General features: G+C 46.3%; 1 pseudogene; it reads left to right on the top strand.

The window, feature by feature from the left end:
• Positions 1–233: 233 nt before the first annotated feature.
• LOC142458564 (CDK-activating kinase assembly factor MAT1 pseudogene) lies at positions 234–3150 on the top strand (annotated as a pseudogene).
• The last annotated feature ends 2906 nt before the right edge of the window (positions 3151–6056 follow it).

Raw genomic sequence — 6056 nt, forward strand, 5'->3', positions numbered from 1 at the left:
TCCCATTATCTTCTTTTCCCACAGCTGAAGCGACTCTATCTCTGATCCTTTTACCTTTTCAACCACAGAAAGGGGACATCAGATGCATTTTATAGTGGAGAGAGTGAGGTACAGTGCAGTCGAGTGACAGGTTCAGATTTCGAATGACAGTCCAAGGAGTTCAGTGGTTAAGCTCCCAGAGGCTAACAGAAAGTTTGGTGATTCCAACCCACCGCCTGCTCTGCGGGAGTAAGATGGAACAACTGGCTTCCGTAAGGATTCCCAAACCAAACACTACCATTGAGTTGATGCCGAATCATGGCAACCCTAAAGGATAGGGTTGAACTGCCCCTGTGACTTTCTGAGACTATAGCTGTTAACTGGAGAAAGTCTCCTATGGAGTGGCTGATGGTTTTAAACTTCTGACCTTGTGGATTACAGCCCAACGTGTAACCACTCCACCCCCAAATTCCAATGGGGGCAGTTCTACTCTGTCCTATAGGGTTGCTATGAATCAGAATAGTCTTGTTGGCAATGGGTGAGAGTAATTAGACTAATGTGTATCCACATCCCCATCGTCACCCATCTGGCCCACAACTGACACGAAAGAGTAGCCAGTGGATGAATTCTAACCTATCAGGTCCTAGAAGATGATTTGGGTTGTATTTCTACTCTATTAAATTAAAATGTTGGCATCTAAGGCCATTCCATTCTTTGCTGACAAAGTAACGTTTACTTAGCTCACCACTGTACTGTCAAAGTTGCTTAAGAGTTTGGCTTGGGTTCCGATTTCAGATTAGGATAACCATTTCCAAGATATCCCTCCTTCTCTTCCAGCAGCATTGTTGCTACTGAGTCGCCTGATGCTATTCCGTTATGTACATAACTTTGTCAGTCTCTTCCTCTTGTAATTTTTAGGAGCTTCATTTAGTCTCTACTGTTCTGAGATTACATGGTGTGCTAGTCCGGGTTAACTCGAGAAACAAATTCACAGACACTCATGTGCATAAGAAAGAGCTTTATAGAAAGAGTGATTGTACATTAAGAAACATCCCAGCCCAGTCCAGGTCAAGTCTGTAAGTCCTATACCAGTCTCTAAGTTGTTCTTCAGACTCACGCAACACATGCAATGGTGCCAAATGCAGAAAGATCACAGGCCAGTGGGTGGAAAGTCTTGTGGATCCAGTGACTGTGGAAGCATCTCAGCGCTGGCGTGGGTCTCGCATGACTCCTCCAGCTCCAGGGCTCTGGCTGCATCAGCATAGCATTTCTTTTCTTTTTTAATGTTGTGAATGCGATAAGTTCTGAAGATGCTGACTTTGGACAAAGCGGCGTCTTCTTTCATCATTTGTGACGTCCTTAGGCTACTTCTCTCATTGTATTGTATGTGCGGATGCAGGCGGTCTGTAAGCAGGCACTTGGGACCTCTATCTTTCCTGCTCCAGCCTTTCTTCAGATACCTGGGCTTCTTTGATCCTCTGCGTCTGTGTAGGTGTGTTCGGTTGGGTGGTCTAGAGAAACAAAGTATGTTAGACAGGTTCTCTAGAGAAACAAAACCAGGAAACTCATAATTATATATATATATTTATATAGATAGACAACATAATAACTAAATAGCTAGTTCATCTATAAAGCAGGACAAATGGCTCAGTGCAGCTCACTTCCGTGAGACCGCTAATACACAGGCAGTCCTTCAAGTCTTGAGGGCCGCCAGGCAGTCCTCTGTAGAACAATTCAGGTTATCCAGCCACAGGCAGCAAACAGCAAGGCAGGTCACCAACTGTCAGCCAGATGACAGGGTCCAACAGTCCCCAGCTTAAGTGATGTATATTCCAGTAGTGTGATGAAGCAGGTCTTAAAGAAACCTCACATTACAGTGACACAGTCCACAAATTAGGTGTCCCACAGGTAGTGTAGCATGCAAATTGAGGCAGAGAACAAGCTAAGGCAGCCGCACACTGGTCTGATCATCAAAGAGCAAGAGACAAAAAAAGGCGAGGCTCGCCGAGCCATTTATCACTCTGCCCTTCAATTAACCCCACATGTGTTTATTGGCCCGGTTGGCACAATAAACCTACCTGTCACACAAAGCCAGTGACACTCACATGGGTACAAGGAAGCAATGTATCAAGAAATAATCATATCAAGAAGGCAGCCCAGCCCTGTCCAACTCAAGTCTAAAAATCCAATGCAAGCTAGGACCCTCTTCAGACTCACGTAGTTCCAGAAGATGCAGAAAACTGCTGTGCCCCCTCACCCCAGTTGAGGAAAGAGCTGGGGGTCTGGAGAGAGGTGGAGCTGGAGAGGGGTGGGCAGCCAGCCCAGGCAGGTGGGGGAGATGTGAGCGCTGTTGTGTGAGAGAAGCAGGAAATGGGCCTCAGCGGGGCACTCCACGTGGAAAGGACAACTCTGAAGAGCCTCCTGTTGACAGAGAGGTTGAACTTGGCGGGAGAGGTGCTAAAGACGTGCAACAAGGGAAGAAGGGGTTACTAGTCTACGAGACCATACTGGCTGCCTGGAAGCAGTGGAAGAAAGGATTTTCGACTCGACCGACAGTGTGGATTTGGACCAACACCAGAAAGAAAATGGAGCTAGATGGAAAGTCAAACAAAGGCATCATTCAGAAAAATGAGCTAAAGCTGACACGGGACCAGGAAGTGCTGGGAAAAGCCTCAGAAGTGGAACGACAGGAACATGAACAAAGAGGACTGTTTGTACAAGAAGAAGAGCCATTGCAGTAGATGCTAGAAAGGAAGCAGCAGCAGGCGTTGAGCTCCCCGTTGCTCTGCTTCAGACTCAGCTTAAAGATGGAGCTACCCATTTGGAAAGGCAACTAGAGAAACCCACACCTGTACAGCCACTGACGTTCTCTACAGGCACCAAAACGGGCCAATAGATTTCACCAGCACCGATTCCAAAGCTCGAGGAAGCTCTCTGTGAATGGCGGCCACTGTACACACAGTCCTGGGGACCGTACGTTCCTGAGCGTGAGATGTTAGGAAGGCTTGAGCATTGAAACCATGCCAGTTGCCTCTCCACAGGACCTTGTTGGAGGCGACACTTGTCCCCCGGCTTGTCACCGGGAAGTACAGTGGGCTTTTCTGGCAGCCCTGTGAACCTTTCCTGCCCAGTTTACAAGATTTGGATTTTGGAGAAGAACCAGCCAAGTAACAGTCAAGCCAACCTGTAAAACTATAGCCGCCTGGCCACAGAATGGCGACACGCAACTCCAAGAAAGTGTTTATAGAGAGAAAACTTCAGAATCAAGCTGGGTGTGACAGGGGATGAGCGTTGTTAAAAAAGAGAAAAGATTCATATGCTTACTTATCTTCTTTGGAGGGACTAAGGCCACGACCCATCTAATGGAAGATATGGTTCCTTCACCTATGTAAGTTTGAGGTGAACTGACAGACTTGTAAAATCATTTTAAAAATAAAACTAAACTTTGTATTTTTTAAAAAGTGACATGGAATGCAGAGAGATCACAGGCCAGTGGGTGCAGAGTTACATGGTGGGAACATGTCAGGGGTCTGACAGCTCTTAGGGTCAGGCTGCCCACATGGGGTCAACCCTGGAGGCAGAGTCCCAGCAAGCAGGAAGATGAAGTAACAGAAAAATAGATAGATAGATAGAGGTTTGAGTTAATTCTTATTAGAAAACCCCGCCCCAAGGTGGCATCATCAGCATGTAACCTGATTGACAGGTTGGACTCCACCCCTATTGTTTCTTAAAAATTCAAGTTGACGTCATCTACCACGGGGAGTGATTAGAAATGGCCTGTGGGTGAGAAGTGCTGACCCTGAACTTTGCTGTGGAGTGGTCCTGTGGGCTGTTTGCTGGGCATTTCCCTGAGATCAGCATTTAAAAGTCTTCCTTTTGGGCAACTCGGGTTCCCTAGAGGACGCTCTTCCAGTCTCCTACGGTAGACCAGAGCACTTGGTTTAGTTTAAATTATACTTCCAGTCACATGGGTATTTGGCCAATGACGCTCATGAAGTAACTGGATGTGCATTTGCTACTCTCTCCCACAAGATCATAAACTTCTGAAGGTGCAGGACTGTGGCCATTTCATTTGGCATGGCCTTTCCAACACCAAGCACGTAATACGTGTTCAGTGAACAGTTATTTCTGTCATGCTAAATCAGTGGTTCTCAAGGGTCCTAATGTCTTGATCCTTTCATATAGTTCCTCATGTTGTGGTGAACCCGCCGCCCCCCCTTCAACCATAACATAATTTTAGTTGCTACTTCATCACTGTCATTTTGTTACTGTTAGGAATAGGGCAACCCCTGTGAAAGGGTCATTCGACCCCCAAAGGGGTAGCGACCCACAGGTTCAGAACCACTGCTCTAAATGAACAAAAAAGGGCCTCTTTGGGTGATGTCCCATCACATTCTTATAATCCCCGCTTGTTATTGTTATGAAGTATTACAGTTATGAGGGGCTCTGGTGGTGTAGTGGTTATGCATTGGGCTGCTAAGCACAAGGTCAGCAGTTCAAAACCATTAGCCACTCCACAGGAGCAAGATGAGGCTTTCTACTCAGGTAAAGAATTACAGTCCCGGAACCCCCCAGGAGCAGTTCCACACTGCCTTCTAGGGTCGCTATGGGTTGATATAGACTCAATGGCAGTGAGTCTGGTCTTGTTTTTCTCACAGTTATAGATAGAGATGCACACACATACTATAATGAGCAGCCATGTACCCAATGCCCTGTGTTTTACTTTCCTAGGGAGGCCATAACAAAGTAGCCCAAGTTTGGGGACGCATATAAAGAAAACAAAGATTGTGCCAAGAGTCTGTGGTCAGGATGTTGGCTGCGCTGGTTCCTTCTGTGCCGTTGAGGGAAGATTTGTTTTATGCTTCTATCTTAGCTTCTGGAAGCTTCAGGCATCCCTTGGCTTACAGCTACGGTGTCACATGGTATTCTTGCCCAAGTCTCTCTGAGTCCCCCTTTGTAGGACATCACTCAGATTGGATTAGGCTCTACCCTACACTGGTGCTGCCTCATGGTACTGAGCGAGGAAGCTATATTCTGGAAAGTGCTGTCAACTGCTATCGAATCATCTCTGACTCACAGAGCAAAATGCCCAACTACGCGTCGCCCTCATGGTTGCCAGGATTCCGAGGGTCATCACTGCGATTGTTGTGCCAATCCAGCCCGCTGACGGCCGTCCACACTCTGATGCGCCTTCTACTTCACCAAGCATGATGTCCTTTTCTAGCCGGTAACCCCTCCTGATGAGGTGCTCAAAGCAAATGAGCCACATGGTGCTCTGTTGTCATCTATAAAGTTTTCATAGGCACATTTTGGGGATATATACTCAGGCGTTTATTCCTAGTGTATCTTAGTGAATTTTCTCACAAACCTCTTGACACCTCTTCCCATCCCCCACCCCCGGTATATATAAACTCTTACAAGTCTATGACAGAAAGACAAAAAACTCAATAAAATGAGCAGAAATTTTGCAGAGACATTTTACAAAGGAAGGTAGTCAATAGTATAAGAAAATACGCTCAGCATTATTAGTCATCAGCAAATGCAAAACAAAATTACAAGGAGATGCCACTATACACTCAACCGAGTGTTTAAAATTAAAGCACACATCAACATTGCTAAAACAAAAAATTCAGACAGCATCAAATATTGGCCAAGTTAAGGAGCAACGGGAACTCTCTCACACTGCTCATGGGGCTGCAGAATGCACAACGACTTAGAGAGAACATGATCGGCAGTGTCCCCATAAACACACTCAAACTAAAAGTGCACTCACTCAGTCAAATGCACTGCCGTTGGGTCTATTCTGACTCACAGCGACCCCTGAAGGCCAGAATAGGACAGCCTTGGTGGGTTTCTGAAGTTCTAAATCTGCATGAGAGAAGAAAGCCTTGACTTTCTCCCACAGAGATTTGAGCTCCTGACCTTGCAATTAGTGGCTCAGTGAATACCCCACTACCCTACCAGGGCCCCTTATGCCCCACCTTATAACCCAGCAGTTCCACTCCTAAGTATTTATCCAAGGGAAATGACACTCTGTGTCCAGAAGAATGATACAACCATTTTCACAGATGCTTTAT

This window comes from Tenrec ecaudatus, chromosome 10, assembly GCF_050624435.1.
Source record: "Tenrec ecaudatus isolate mTenEca1 chromosome 10, mTenEca1.hap1, whole genome shotgun sequence".
In the NCBI taxonomy this organism is placed as follows: domain Eukaryota; kingdom Metazoa; phylum Chordata; class Mammalia; order Afrosoricida; family Tenrecidae; genus Tenrec; species Tenrec ecaudatus.